We start from the raw sequence: 15,588 nt of genomic DNA, 5'->3' as shown, positions 1-15,588 counted from the left end.
GGTATGCTTTCCCGTGAGTGCACATGGAGGGGCTGAAGGTCAAAGTCAATGTCTTTCTCTATTGTTTTCCCCCTTTAATTTTTTTGAAACAGAATCTCTCCCTGAGCCTGGTGCTCGTTGATTGGCTCAAAAACAGGCTAGTCAGCTCCAGGAACTTTTCCTGTCTCTGCCCCCTCACACGAAAGGACAACAGGCACACACTACCATGCCAAGATTTTTATGTGGGTGCTTGGGGTCTGAACTCAGGTCTTCATGCCAGCACGGCAAACACTTTACACAGAGAGCCATTTCTCTAGCCCCCCAGTTTTAATTCTGTGGGCCCAATTATCACCCCCTAGTCTGTTTCTCCCCCTATATGACTGTGTATTTCTCTTCTATGGAAGCAAGATTAGTATGATTAGGGCAACACCTCTACAATATTCTCATCTAAAGTCTGAAATGCATTTCTCTTCAGAAGCGGCAATGCTACAGAATGTTAGCTAACCAGTGTGTTAAATTGCACTTCCTACAAGGGCAAAGACAAATGGTTGACTCTCACATCACAACCCCAAGTGGTTTTCTCTGTGTGATAATATCGTTTTGTTTTATTGTGGGCACTGCTAGCGCTAAGTAGTCCGGCACATCTCATGTACTGTGTTGTTTTAACGTGTTTCTATGACAACCTCAACATTCTCTCACAATATCAGACTTCAAATGTGTGTCTATGAATTTAAAGGGAACAACTAGAGGATTCAGACACCATTGCCACATCAGTCTGTATAATCACAATTTCTGTATAGAACTTCATGGGTTGCTGTATTCAGTCCTTTCTGGGAAAGTATAAAGTATTCAAACTCTTCTCTAGGCAAGGGGGTAAGCATCTTGCTTGTGGATTCCTTATCCTTCAAATATCTATATATGACACTTGGTCAAGTTCATGTATTAGTTAGTACATACTCCAGTGTCAAAAGATCCCGAAGCATCTTAAGATTTTTAAAACAGAACTAATTATAATCATTTGTAATATTCTCTTAGGGCTGTCTCTCACGTTGCTCTGCTATAGCATGGCTTTCTTCAACATACTGATTTGGGGGACCCTGGTTCCTTTCACCACAGGGCTCATCCAAGTCTTTGCCACCCATGATCCTAGATATTCATGTAACTAGGAGCAGGCAAAAGGGGGCTGTTAGTCACATTCCTACAAGCGGTGGATAAAAGGAAGAGGTTTAATCGGACACATGCTTTCCAATGAGCCGGCTCATGTTCAGGGCAAGCTCATTTGCTTTAGGCCTCTGGTGGGGGCACAGGACAGAAGTGATGAGGAACCTATGGAGAAGGAAAACTATTCCTCTCGTGGCCAGGAAGCAAAAAGAGAGAAAGGGAGAGTCTGGGGTCCTGCTAGTCTTTCAATGTCATGTGCCCCATGACCTAATGACATCCCACTCAGCCTCTGTTCCTAAAGGTTCCACTCCTCCCAGTAGCCCCACCTTGAGGACCAAAACCGGTAGGACATGGGTCTTTCCAGGGTGCTTACAATCCAAACTGTATCATACAGACAGTGCAACAGCATGGGTGTATGGCACACTATAAAGGCTTCAAAGTGAAATGCTGCCTCTACTCATTTCTGTCACGAACATTTATGGCCTTGCAGGATCCTCTAAAACCATGAGCCAAAACACAGTTTTTCCCTTTATCAGTTGATTATCCCAGGTACTCACTATCCTGTTGATTGTTAGACCATTTTGCTGCCATGTCAAGAGTAAACAGAGCTGAAAAATGTAGTCACTGGCTGAGTAGGAGCTCCCAATTGACAACTCTGTATTAGAAGTGTAGTCTCATGAATGTGTTCTTATTGGCTGGCCAAGGAGGTAGAACCCAAAATAGCACGCTCACATTGTATGAAGGATTCAGTGTGAGAGGGGGTGTGAAAACTATCTAAATGTGTGTGCCATAGTACATGGCTATGCTGAGAACCATGAGGAGCAATGGCTTCTGGGCTTGGCCAGGTTGGAGGGGGGTGCATTACACAACAGATTTAAAGGCAACTGTACTCAGAATGGTGAAGGAGAATTGTTGCACAATTATTTTAAAGCAACAAACTAGTTGACATGTTTGTAGGCATCTACAGGAGACAGACCAGAGAGGGTTAATCAAAAAATGTAGGTGTCCTCTCTGGTTCCTGAGCAATAAGCCCACATTTTCCTCTCTCTCTCTACTTGTCGTGAGTTAGTGACCTTGATGAAATCCTCCCCCCCAGAACTTTATTATCAGTTTCTTCTGATCAACCATCAGTTGCTCTGACTGTCAATGTGACCCACCTCCAGTGAACAATTCACCTGTCACTTCAGCCTTACCAGGAATGCTAATGTAGGAGGAGATGTCAGGATGAGAGGGAGGCCTAAACACTGTGCAAGCCTTACTCAAGGGGGACATGGAAAACCACTGAGATCACTTCCCTTATTCCATGGACTGAGAGGGTCTGTGCTCTGACCTGGATCTTTCTTTGGATTAACTTGGTACAGCTTGAGCACTATCCCTTTCCAGTACTGATGGGTGCTGTACTATTCCTGCCAGACCATGTGGAGATCACTACATTTGCATTAGGAGTGACTAATTACTAATTTACTAACAGGTACCAAGAGCTAGGATGTGGCTTTTATTGGTGGGCAGGGTGATGGGTAGATTTATGATAATTTAATGTGCTTATCCAATCAACAAAGCAATTGAAATGGTATGCACAGAAGTGCTCTGCAAAGCTACAAGGACTTCAACACAAATCACAAAGCACAGCTTGGTTCTCTACATTTATATAAATTAGTAGTTCTTACTTAGTAATTGTTATTTGTGCTTATGGTGGTCATCAGTATTTCATTGATAACAATAATGAATAGTGAGAACACCTGAAGAATTTCTCTATAGATGTTTACATGAAACACCTAACTAGCCCCTTAGGAGAAACAGAAGTTAGATTGTAAGGGATTTCAGTGAGCATGGGCTGCTGCTCAGCCAGAAGGAGCAAGACAGACACTGAGCTGGATAAAAGGAAGATGTCACCCTCAAACACTTGGAGTTTAGTTTGCAAGGGGGATTCTACAAAAGAGTAATTCACCAAATCATGAGCCTTAAAGCAGAGTAAATGGGCAGAAGAAACAGGCAGTTACTCAGATAATTGGGGCAGACTCCTTAATCTATGAATTATTGTCCATATGTACATATTTTATAACAAATTTATTTATTTATTTATTTATTTATTTATTTATTTATTTATTTATTTATTTATTTATTTATTGGTTTTTCGAGACAGGGTTTCTCTGCGTAGCTTTGCGCCTTTCCTGGAACTCACTTCGTAGCCCAGGCTGGCCTCGAACTCACAGCAATCCACCTGGTTCTGCCTCCCGAGTGCTGGGATTAAAGGCGTGCGCCACCACCGCCCGGCACAAATTTATTTTTTAAGAAAAAAAAATTCATAATTTGATGTGGATTTTGGCTGTGACTTTTCTTCTTCTGTCTAACTGGTAATTCTTTATTTGATACATAGACTCTTGGTTTCTATAGATTCATCCCGCAATAGTTGAAATGATACCATACTTCCTGTATTTTGTATTGGTTCTTGAACTCTAAATGTATGTACTGGGAAGTCCTCATTACTTCTTGTGATGATTTCCATCCTTCCTTCCATCTTTTTTTTTTTTTTTTGAAATTGGGCCTCTATTTCCCCAGTCAGGTTGGTTGGCCTGGCCCTTACTATGTAGTCTAGGCTGGTCTTGAACTTTCAATAATCTTCCTGTCTCAGCCTCCCAAGTGCCAGGATTACAGGCGTGTACTGCCATATCCATATGAAGGCCGTTTCATGCTGTGATTGGTTCAGGGCAATGGAAGCTAATCCTGATTGGAGCATTGGTCTCCTACCTCTGCTCCTGTTCTTCCTCCCCTGTCTTCTTCTTCTCCACTTAAGCATTTCCAGGTCTAATGCTTGGATTTTTTAATGACCCACTGGGCTAAAGATATAGATGAGTGGCTGAGCACTTGCCTGGAATATGCAGGGCCCTAGGTTCGATTCCCTGTACCACAAGGGATAAAAGTGAATTGACCTATTAGAGGCAAATTTAAAGTTCCACGTTGCTAGGTAGACAGTGTTTTCCCAAACTTGTTCTAAAATATGTGTGTGTTTGTATGTATACAAGTGCACGCACATAGGCATGCATGCATGCGTGCACATGCACTTGAACTACAGAAGACAGCTCTTGGGAGTCAGTTCTCTCCTTTTGCCATGTGGGTTCTGGGGACCGAACTCAGATCTTCAGGCTTGGCAGTGAGAGCCATTTCACCCACCTAAGTTATTGTTTTTTAACAAGTCATTATTTTCTCTGTCCTGATTGTTTATTAGAATAGGTGACCTGAAATTTCTTACGCCTGTGGGCCCCCTAGTTACTCACCGTGACTTTTTTCCTTTGAAGAGGACACAAGGTAAGATCCCACTAGTGACAGGTGTTTGGGAAGGGTGAACCAGAATCAGGGTTTCTAACCACCAAGGCAGAGTCAGGTCAGTGTCTATAGAGTCAGAAGAAAATTGGCCAAAGCTTTACCAATTCCTTCCACGTCATGAACTGGTAGCTTCACCGCCAGGAATGGGATTGTCTATTGAAGTCTACATCATGGAATGATCTTTCTGTTTCCCCAAAGGGTCATAGAATCATGATTTACAGTTAGAAGTGATCTTAGCAAGTCAGGGAGCCCCACTTCCCAGCAGTTGAAGGACTTTCCTATATGATATTCAGGCCCTGTGGGGTCCCTTCAGTTATAGCAATAATAAAAAAAATCTTGCCATTTTATCTATGTCTCAAGTAATTATAAGTTTCAAAAGAGCTTTGAGTGGCTGATGTGAAGACCAACTAGCTAATGTGGATACTAACCAGAGTTTTAATTATAGCTGCAGCCAATTTTCCACATTTAATGTTGATGAGTAATGACAGGCTGTGAGTTGCTCTGGTGATAAGAGAGCAGCCCGAAGTTCCAGAGACTGTAAGTTTCTTAAATATTCCATAGGTAGGGAGTAATGTCCCCCACCCCCGCCCTGTGCCCAAGCTTGAAATGCCTTGTTGGAATGAGTGTTGATACCTGGAATGGAAAAGATTGACAAGCTTGATAAAGCAATACCTATTTTATGATTTTTTTTAATTTTATGTTTTTTCTTTTATTTAATTTTTAATTTTTTTGCTTTTATGCTTTTTCAATGTTGGCCTTTTGATTAATCATGACAATGAAAACAACCCAGGCAAGCTTGGCTCATTATTATCATATATATTGCTGAACTTGAAGTATGCACATTGGGGAGCATGCTAATAATGAATTTATCCTCACCAAATCCAGTTTGAGAGACAGGTGTGTGTGTGTGTGTGTGTGTGTGTGTGTGTGTGTGTGTGTGTGTGTGCATGTGTGCGTGTGTGTGTGTGTGTGTGTGTGTGTGTGTGTGAATTATAAAACAAATTCAACACAAATGTGTTTAGAATTATGTTTTAATTTCTCTATATCAATATTCAACATTAGCCGAGCAAGGTAGAATAGGATATACCTTGTAAGGCTATGCAGGTAAGCATGAAACATATCAATCATTCATTTGTTGACTCCTGTGTATTTACTGTTTGATTGTTCAGTGTCTTAACGTCTTTGTGTCTCATCTGGACTAAACGGTATCACTTCAGTGCAAATCGGCTGGCAGCTGCTTTCCAGCTTACCCAGGTATCTATTTATGTAGCGAACACTTGGTAAATGGCAGTGATAAATGATCATGCACTTCCTGGGAGCACAAGTGTCTTTCTAAAGGTCAAGTACATTTGAGTGCTCTGCTGATGATCTGGAAAGGTGGAAACCAGTAGGCAAGGCAAGTCAAACAATAGAAGAGCTGAAAGTTCAGTAGGGGGCACAGTGACCTTGAGGAGGGAGGTGCTGAGCAGCAGGACGCTTGTACTTCTTCACTGTGACTGTTGACTATTTCTCAATGTTTTGTGAACTTGGTGAGCACATCGTCTTGGGACCTTGTGGGGACAGGCTTTTTGAGAGGTCTCTGGATCCTCTGTAGCAGCTTGCATTGGAGTAAAACATAATTTAACGTCTGGAAGGAAGGCCCTTCATTGTCCCGAGCCATGTCTTTGTCAGAGACATTTTCCATAATTATCTGCTTTGCCACTTTAAAAGCCCCTTTACTGACGTTCACTAATGAAGCTCCTGGTTCTGTGAGTTGTGGTCCCTGGTTTTCAGAGCCTGGTTTATTAGCTGCAAAGAGGTCAAGGTAATTGTCCCAGAGCAGACTGCTTTGATCTGAACTAGATACTGCGAATGTCAGTTCTAAATGTTTATTCCCTCACTTTTTTGGATCTAAGTTGCAATTCCTTTAGATGTGTCTTATGGCAAATGTTATTAATTCAATCCACACACACTTACTGAATATGATTTTGTACCAGGTTGGAGTTTAGAGAAATTAAGATGAGCAAAGCCATCAAAAGTCTTTCAGAGATAGATAGATAGATAGAGATAGATAGAGAGATAGAGAGATAGAGATAGATAGATAAAGATAGATATAGACAGACAGACAGACAGACAGACAGATAGATAGATAGAGCCAGTAATCCCAATATGAGATACTTACAAAGTTGGCAGAGATATAATCAAATGCAGGGGCAGGTCCCCAATTCTGCCTAGGGTCTTAGACAGCTATAGGAGCAGTACTTGATTTTAGGTGAGCCACCTAATATGGGTTCTAAGAGCCAAGTTCAAATCCTCTGTAAGAACACTAAGTACATTTAACTGCTAAGCCACCCCCTGCCCACAGCCCATGCATTCTTAGCTAGGTTTCACTAGTCATCTGTGCCTCCCCCTTCTCTTTGTCTAACCACAAGACATTCACCTACATCTCTCCCTCCACCCAGACCTCCCTTTTGCCTAGGCAGTGCTAGTCAACCTCTAGAAATGAGCAGCTCTTTCTGGGCCCCCGACTCCTCACTCCTTTCCTCCCTCATCATCTCCTCAAGCAAATCTTGTTCCGCATGTCTATGTTCATGGAACATGTAGATTAAAAATATACTCTTTTTTTTTTTCTGTGCATCGGCTCTGGCCAATCTCTACATTTAATGTGCTTGCTTTCCTGGAGTCCTTTCCTTGTTGAGACACTGTCACATACTCTGATTCATTTGGCCAAAGCAATAGAAGGAGTGTCATAATAATGTTAACAGTGCAAAATTAATGACTGGCCATGTTGCTGTGTGTCTGCTCCCAGAGTCAATACATTCATCCATTATTTTGTTTCATTCCCAAGTCCTGGCTAATAGGGCAGGCGCTACTGAGCTGACGGCACTTGAATCCTGGCTGCACAGACTAGCCGACTGGGCTGAGTTATGATAAATTCATTCCAACTCTTGATGCATTTTCCCTTTGTAGGAAAGAAAGACAGTGCAACAGCACCTATTGCAAACGGTTGTTGTGAGCCTGAAGTTAGATGATGCATCTAAATGCTAAGCACAGTGCCTGCCACAGAGTGCGTATTAGCAAACAGCATCTCTGTGGTATTATGAATCTTTAAAGTAAGCCTGTCGCTAACTGTATTTTAACAGATGGGCAAAGAGAGACTTAGCATCTGCATGCATGCAGCTAGCCACTCTTTGCAACATTTCCTGGGTATTGGAAGTCATACATTTGTATTGGATTAGACATAAAGACTTCAGTCAATTGGACTTTAAACATAATGAAATCTTCCGGCAAGGTGTTGGATGCTTTTGGAGGTCTTTGTCCCAGGTGGTGTGTGCCTGACCCTCTGATCTTTCTTCCTTACTCTTATCCCCCCCCCCCATTGGACTATAGGAACAAACTTTTCAGTTCATGAGGGCAGAACGGTTCCCAGCTATGGTTGATCAGTCACATCCCAGCTGCCAAACTCCCCACCAGCTGTCACACCCTCTACCTGCTGCCGAGTGGCCCTGGAAGAACATTCAAGTGATTTCTGGCCCTCGGAAACATCAAAGCCTTCCCCCTCTCTCCCCGCCTTTTCCTACTGAATGCGCCACTGGTTGATATAAATGGAAGAGAATGCTGGGCAGCTTCAGCCACTTGAGAAGAATGTAGGTCCCTTGGAGGGGGCTGGCTCCATGGCCAAGGCAGGGAGCTGAGGTCCATGGACAAAGCCAGACACCCAGGCCCTGAAAGTACCCAGGAGAATCCTGATAGGCTTGGTGTGAAGTCATCTACCTCACAGCTTGGGTAGGTCCCCAGGAAGAGGCCCACCGCCTTAAGGTATGATTTCCACATTGTATAACAATCCAGCCGCTGTTTCTGAGACCATGTCAAACATAATAAAAACTCAGAGTCTCTCCTATTGCTGAAGAGCCAATCAACCTAAACTAATGCTTTAATGACCATTTTTCTCAATGAGAAAACAAATTCAGGGGGCAGAAAAGAAGCAGAGAACTGAGAAACATCTTGTCTGGTCAATGAAAAGAACAACAGAAAAAGACGTCTGGAGCCATGGCAATGGATGACGGATTACTTTGATCTGGAAAATAGATTTCCTCCTCCTCCTCCTCCTCCTCCTCTTCCTCCTCCTCCTCCTCCTCCTCCTCCTCCTCCTCCTCCTCCTCTTCTTCTCTCTCTCTCTCTCTCTCTCTCTCTCTCTCTCTCTCTCTCTCTCTCTCTCTCTCTCCTTTGTCCTCCAGTGCTTGTTCTCATGCCAAGAGATGTTATTGAACAGGAGGAGGGGAGACCCTTTTAGAGTGAAGAGGAACATTCAGTACAGACCTCAGTGACTGCTTTCACGGCACGTTTGGAAACTATTCAATCAGAGGGAATACTATTACAAGTAGTGTCTATGTTTTGTTTTGAAGATACTATCAATTATCAGAAAAAATGAGAAGTGTCCAGGATTATTATGGGAAGTATAAAGTATCGATTGGGGGAGGGATTGCCCTTCTTCTCCCCTCTGCCCGCCCCCAGCTCAATGAGACATCCAGAGATGGAGCAAAGGATACATTTTCTAAACTCCAAAATCTCAATTTCTTTATTTAGGAAAGCAGCTTTGAGGGAATGTCATCGAGTCGAGGGCTTAGTCTCAACTACTATTAATAAAAATGGCAGACTTGTTAGTTTAGGATTTGTTTCTCGTGAGCTTAATCTGTAGCAGTTGGGGGTTTTCATGCATGAGGAGGCTTTTGAATCAGTGACCTTTGGGTCCCATAGATGCAGCAACAGAGACACTGAGCAGAGAGATCCTGTGTTTTCCACTGATATTTGCCTCTCCCTTGGAGCTCCCAGTCAGGACCATCTCTACCCTGCGGGTCATCCTTGCTTCTCTCCGATCTTGCCTGTGTCCACTGGGGGACAGTCTGAAGACATGTATGTATCTTTACTGGAGAAATATATGGGAAGACCTCTGGTTATTCTTTTAAGAAATTACCAAAATCTTTGTCCAGGTAACATGCCTTGTTGTCATGGCAACAAGAAGACGGCTCATGTCTCTCCTTTTTGCTTGGCCTTCCTAGATTTATTTAACACTTTTCTGGCTGATATCTAACTTTCAGTTAAAAATGGATGGTCTCTTCTGCCCAAAGATGGATGGATTTAAAGTATAATTATTTAGTTTTAGGAATGGATTTTTTTCTTTCCCAGAAAAAAAGTTGAATAGATTTATTCATTAGTTCCTAAATCATTCAGATTACCCAAGATACAAATCAAGCCAGACCTCTTCTTTTCTTTCTTAAGCTAAAATTTAATAAGTGCTATATGAGCCAACCTCTTGTCTGTGTTGAAACCCAGGTGGCTTCATGTGAAAGCCCTATTGTGCCACTTCAGACATGGGAACTTCAGCGACGCAAGTGCTGAGGAATCACCCTCTTATGGCAGATGTCACCTCACAGGTGACAGGGCCAGAGTCTCAATTCTGATCCTCGGCTCTGGGGCATCTCAGATATTTGAAGAGGTCTCATCACAAAAGATGACCTTCTTTTCTACTAGCCATTTAAACAGAGCCAAGACTTGAGCTCTTTAGTAAGCATGAGGGATTCACTTCAGACCCTACTTAAGATGGTCTTGAGATTTTTCTTGACCCTGAGATGAGAGGCTGAGTGCTCAGTGGAATCGGTTTAGGGATCTGACGGTATAGGGAAACCCTTTTCAAAAGTAAAGGGATGGGCTATTTTCTCCTGTTCTCTTCTAGGAAGAAAAGGTCTCTCATGACCCAGATCCCACTGGGATGGCGTGTGAACTAAACTCTATTGATCTCTAGGGTTACTAAATCATGGTTTCTGGGAGCCTCAAATAGCAAAGGTATCTCCAGTCACCCCCAGCCTTCCTGCAGAGGCTGTGCTTAGTCACTACCCTGCTCAATCCAAACAAACTCCCTCCCGTGACTAACTTAACCCAGAGGAAAGATGGTATACTAGTTAAAAGTATGGCCTTCTGGTTTTGAATCTCATTTCTCTCACTTCCTTAGTTACTTTGAGCAAATCAATGCACTCTGGTCACACTGTTTCTATCAGTAGACTGAGGAATGGTAGCATCTGCTCAGAGTGAAGTGGGTAAGCCGGGGTGATATACCTCAAGCGCCTAGCAACTGATACACTCAGTGATTCCATCAATTCATTTTTATCATTAGACAATCCTGAAGTCTATAGCCTAAATGAAACTTGCCAAACCATCTCCCTGAGGTCCCATGGACTCCAGTAGCTGCCGCTGCATGGTGCCTCTGAGGCCCAGTGTTTTCCTTAGCCTAACACAATGGATTGTTTGTCTATCTGTCCTGAACATCTGAGCAGGTTCCTGGAGGGTCTCTTACCGCTAAATAGCAAAGAACAAGTTGGGATATTCACCTTGAGACAGTATCAGTAGTGGGAAAGCCAGCCTGCACTGGAGTGGGACAAGTAAAATCTATAGTTAAAGTTGTCTTAGGCCGAGAGAGAGAGAGAGAGAGAGAGAGAGAGAGAGAGAGAGAGAGAGAGAGAGAGAGAGATTACATGCTCTATGCCTTCATAGAACATGATTATCTGATCAATGCAACAGTGGAGAGTGACTAGTATAAAGTGGAATGGAATGCTTATTAGAGGATCACGTGTCAAATGCAAGATTATTGATAAGCTGTGTGGGGTTCAAAGAACATAGTGACTCCAAGGAGACCATTGGAGAACAAATGTTAAGTCCTAACCCGCACGTGGGCATTGACTTGGGGCCAGATGACAAGGAGGGTGGGAGGCCAGATGGTAAGGATGGAGGTGCTAGGGGTGAATTAACTGCTCTGGAGGAGGAAGGATGTCAGGTCATGGTCTCTATGCTCACAAGAGACTAGATGTGAATGCTAACAGCTGTGTAGTGGGGCCAGCAACCATGGGTCAAAATCTGTTACTTGCTGGGTTCAGTATTCAGTGATCCTCTCTGCAAAAGTGGCTCCTTTGGAAAGTTCCTATGACAACTAAGGTGACGATGCCTGAGTGCAGCCACAGCCAGCAGCTAGCAAGCACGGCTATTGCTTGCTCTGTTGCCAAACATACCTCCTTAGAAATGGATTTTTTTGTTTTCCTGACTCTGAACGATAATAAATGTATTTTATTTTCAGAATCATGCAAGGGAGTTTCACCTATTTCCTTTTGCTAATGATACTCAAATTTTAAAGTGTGTGTGTGTGTGTGTGTGTGTGTGTGTGTGTGTGTGTGCATACTCAGTGGCTACAGGGACGTACAGTGCTCTATTACCCTCTACTTTATTCCTTTAGACAGGGTCTCACTGAACCTGGAGCTAGGCTGGCAGCCAGCAAGCTCCGGTGATCCTCTTGTTTTCCTCCTCATAGCACTGGGATTCGGAGAACATGCATGGATTTTAATTTGGGTGCTGGATGCAGGACATTCAAATGAGGTCCTCCTGTTCATAGAAATCATTCTTACCTGCTGAGCATCCCCATACCTCTAGAATATTCAAATTTGTAACTGATCAGTTTACATGAATCACAGCTTAGATTTGCAGCAAAGGATTATTGTACTTCATTAATTCCTCAATGTGGTGATGTGGGCTGTGGAGGTGTGGTTATACCCATTCTGCAGATGAGCCAACTGAGTCATGGAGAAAAAAAAATTCAGTGTTATGCAGTTAATGTATGTGGGTACCACTATGTGCTTAGTATTTCCCCTTCTTTACAAATAAACAGGCGTGTTTACTCCCCAGGACACCAAAGTCCTCTTCCCCATCCCTGCCTAGTCTTTTTGGAACATGTTTCCAATGTGTTTCAAATCATTGTTATGTGAAAAGTCAGTAAATAAAGAATGCTAAAAGGCACCTCAAGCCATCACTGTCTCCAAAGGATAATTGCAAGAGGAGTGTGAAAAAGAAATCAATGTACTAGATACACGTCTCAAAAGTATCAAAACTCTGTTGTACCAAGCAAACAGGGAAGAGGGAACTTTGGATTTGCTGCCCCTAAGTAGGGCATGGGCAGGGTACGTACAAGATATGTTATGGCTTATTGTAGAGCTTTTGGTTGTTTTTTGACCTTAGAGAGTTGAGGCCTTTACAAGCTTCTAGTTCAGATTGTTTTGCTCCACTGAGTGATTCTAGCCAAAGCCTTGTCTGTCCACTGACTTGAGCAAGAAATCTTCTAGAAGGGACTCTCTGAAGGACTAAGCCTGATCGTAATAGTCCTTTCTAGTAAAATAGCACCGTTTCCAATTTGGGAACTGAGTACGGCCCACATTTGGAGTTACTTTGGAAACTTTTCAGTCTCACTTTTGGAATTCAAGCGACGATGCACTTTTACTCTGTCTTGAAGCATATACAGCGGCAGATCAAAAGCTCAAATGTGCTTAGCTCCTGGTGATCTCTGAGGTACAGAAACGCATGAAAAGCACACCTGCCATTGTGTTTGCTTTATCTGGGCCCGAGATGTTTATAATCCTTAACACCAGAAGGATTATCGAAGTCACTTTAGTGAAACTCCAAAACCAATCAGCTGTTGTTCAGAGAAAAATTTCAGAAATGACTTGAAATCTACTGTCTATAGTGAGAACATGTCTGCGTATGTTATGTGTGCTCCATGGATCTCCAACTACAAATCTGAGAATAGCTGTTGTGTTTCCTTATGAGGATGACACCAGCTTTCTTTGATTTCTTATATAGCTCTTTAAAACATGTGGTCTGAGGTGACAGAACAACAGAATGTTAGAATTGGAAAGGACCACACAGGATGGAGAACACTGAGAGTGTGGTAGCTTCCTGCTAGAGAGAATGTGTTACAGAACCACTGTCGAAATGGATCCAGAACTCTCATTACAGGGTGACTGCACAATTTGTTCCCATTACAGAGTTCTTTGGGGATCTCATCTGATGATGTTTCCAAGTGGTAAGCTTCATATCTCAAGGCTGATGATGCATCTGTTTACGTATTTGATGATGTATTCAGGGGAACATGATCCAATCCTAAGACTTTGGGTCACCAGGCAGTGCCCCCAGACCTTATTGGGCTGTCTTTAGAGAACACATGTAGTACATCTATTTGGTGGTATGCTGTAAAGTTTGCTATCATTGGACATCCTGACTCATCTTTTAAAATTCATAAATTTGTACATGTCTTAAAGGCCATGGGGTGAGTTTACAGCTTAAAACGAAAAGCAGGGTCTCAGAGAGAAGGGTCAGTCAAGGGATAATTTAGGGCAGGAGTTACTCACAAGCAGTAAGAATGACCTTTCTGTGCACAAAAGTTGGAGGAGAAATTGTACTATCATATCAGAAGCAGCCTCTATCTTGGCTGTGCCTTATTCGTGCTGCTGAATGCATTCAAATGGGAGTACTAAGTGAAGCCTTGTTTGCTGGGGTATGAGGATTATGGCCTTGAAAAAACACTCTCAATGAGCAAAGCATAGTTGAGATATTTAGCTCATTTACCAAAGGCTCTTTTTTCCTTGGGAGGAGGTAAAAAAATCTTAATAGACATAATTTGAAGATTTTAAAAAAAGTATCCAGAGAGGCAAAGATAGACATGCTCCCTAGGACTCGTGGCCATCTAGCCCAACCTTCTCTGTGAATTCCAGGTCTGTGAGAGACCTTGTCTTAAAAGAATATGGATGGCACTTGAAGAATGACACCACAAAGTTGTTCTCTGGCTTCCACGCACATGTGTATGTAAATGTTCATTTGTACACAAGTACAATACATAAACTAACTAATAAAATATATTCACAAGAGACACTCAAGGTATCTTCCAGACCCAACTTTAATAGTCTATGAAAACATTTTAAGATGTTTAATTCTATGCTAGAATTCTGCTGAAAACTGACAGAGCAAAACTTTTTGCTACTAATATATTCAGGGAGCAGGGAAATCACTGCCTTCATCTGTGTGCCCTCTGATTCCCCCACCAGGCTCCAGTCACACTCCCAATCCAGTGGTCACACAGATGGCCCTAATTAATCTAACCGTGCTACAAATACAAACCTGGGAAAGGGGCTGGTATGAATAGGGTTGACAGGCATGAGAAGGACATAGAGAATGAGGGGGAAAGAACTAAGAACACATTATATACATGAACTCTTAAATATCAAAGTTAGTCATTTTAAAAGCAAGAAAAACTAGATTGAAAAGACATTAGGCAGCTAAAAAAATCAAGGTGGAACAAACTGAGTAATGAAGTTTGGCCTCATTCGCAATACTCTCACCAACCAACTACTACCTGAGCATTTCACGATGTTTTGTAGGTAAGCTCTTCCACAAGAATGTAGAAGATGCTTTCTAAAAGTGCATCAAATCCTGCACTGCATGGATTTTTGGGCTACAGAATAAACAAATCTATTTCTCATTGGCAAAAATTTATTGATTGCATTGGTTCCTATTTTGATTTTTAAAAAGTCACAGCATTGAGGTAGTGTATTCTCTTTCAATTGTTTTGCTATTGACTCAACAGAATAGTGTTTAATGTAAAAAATTACAATGTTCTAGCAAGGATTATTGTTAAAATTAACTTTATTTAAACTAATCTAGACAATTGGATATTATTTATACGCTAAAGGATCCTGCCTTTGAAAATATCCAACATTTATATGAGGAATTATATGGGTATTAACTAGTTTCAAATTAACATGAAGCTCCTACTTATGATTTACTAAAATCCTCTTTGTACATTAAATTGTCCTGTTCCTGAAATAGACAAGGGTATCTGTGGTCATTTACATATATGCAAATTTTGACTAACTCTGCCATCAAAATATAGTTTCAATCTTTCCATTCTCTCTAGCTGTAATGATACCCCCACCATACCTGGTTTATATCATCACTAACTTTCACCTAATCTACTTTGGGGGTACTAGGCATGAACTTCTCTACTAGGTGACCTCCTGATTTGCTAACTGGCATTTTTACTTGCCAGTCAGAAAGCCATTTTTCACCTCATGGCCAAAGCTGCATTTCTAAGGATCATTAAATCATGTTAATGTTCTGTTAAAAACTCTTCATTCATATTTAGGATAAGATGTGAGTTCTTTTGGTCTCCAAAACTTCATAGCATTCATAGTTTGATTAGAAGCCACCATCTTGGGTCTCCTAAGACCCACCTAACACACTTGGAAAGTTGCTAGAATCTCAGTGATCAGATTG

At 42.0% G+C, this 15,588-nt stretch overlaps 1 long non-coding RNA gene across 4 annotated transcripts in view; it reads left to right on the top strand.

The window, feature by feature from the left end:
- The window catches only part of LOC114691140, a 287,086-nt gene that overhangs the window by 27,638 nt on the left and 243,860 nt on the right, over positions 1-15,588 (top strand). The gene's annotated exons all lie outside the window — the stretch shown is intronic.

This window comes from Peromyscus leucopus, chromosome 7, assembly GCF_004664715.2.
Source record: "Peromyscus leucopus breed LL Stock chromosome 7, UCI_PerLeu_2.1, whole genome shotgun sequence".
Lineage (NCBI taxonomy): Eukaryota > Metazoa > Chordata > Mammalia > Rodentia > Cricetidae > Peromyscus > Peromyscus leucopus.
The sequence above is the reverse complement of the archived record's forward strand: the minus strand, read 5'-3'. Positions and strand labels throughout refer to the sequence as shown.